We start from the raw sequence: 667 nt of genomic DNA, 5'->3' as shown, positions 1-667 counted from the left end.
GCCAAGTTTAAGCGCCTGCAAGAGCCACGCGAAGCGGATAAAGCGGATAAAGCGACAAAGCGTAGGTCGCTGGAAATACTTTTACGTATATCGATATCGATAGGGCAGTAGGGTGCTGGTTTCCTTGAAATCAACTCGTGTCGCACAAACGACGTAATTCGACGTTCTTACGAACGTATATTTCCGATACGATCGTTCGACGGTGATCAAGGAGAGACGTAGAATTTTACCCATGTATCTATCGCGCGGGTAATGGTGGATGCAAGTTTCCGAGGATTGAAAGTTTTTCGCCCGTACGCTTACGTATCGACGTTGTCGTCGTATACGTAATTTACAGAGGTAACCCGTCGTCCGCGCCTATCGTACACCAGGCTCGTATCTCTTCCTTTCATCTTCTTCCCGCGTTATCCCGATCCTCCACAAGCGCATAAAGTACAGTTCGCACTGTTCACAACCTTTTACCTTTCTCCTTTCTTCTTTATTCCGCTCCTCTCGCCCTGATTTCCTCCTACTTCTTGAGCGTTCCTTTCTCAGGATCGCAGCCATCTGTCCGTCTTTCGTTGCCGCCGCGTATGCGTTGGCGGGAGCGCCGTGTATCGCGAGTTCGGACGATTATTTTTTCGACGCGCGCCCCAAGAAATTTATGCACCGCGCCGGGTCGCGTTTT

At 50.1% G+C, this 667-nt stretch overlaps 1 protein-coding gene across 1 annotated transcript in view; it reads left to right on the top strand.

Moving 5' to 3' along the window:
• The window catches only part of LOC100743907 (AT-rich interactive domain-containing protein 2), a 61,926-nt gene that overhangs the window by 31,541 nt on the left and 29,718 nt on the right, over positions 1-667 (top strand). The window lies entirely within an intron of this gene.

The sequence above is a fragment of the Bombus impatiens genome, unplaced genomic scaffold (genome assembly GCF_000188095.3).
Source record: "Bombus impatiens unplaced genomic scaffold, BIMP_2.2 scf_0581, whole genome shotgun sequence".
In the NCBI taxonomy this organism is placed as follows: domain Eukaryota; kingdom Metazoa; phylum Arthropoda; class Insecta; order Hymenoptera; family Apidae; genus Bombus; species Bombus impatiens.
The sequence above is the reverse complement of the archived record's forward strand: the minus strand, read 5'-3'. Positions and strand labels throughout refer to the sequence as shown.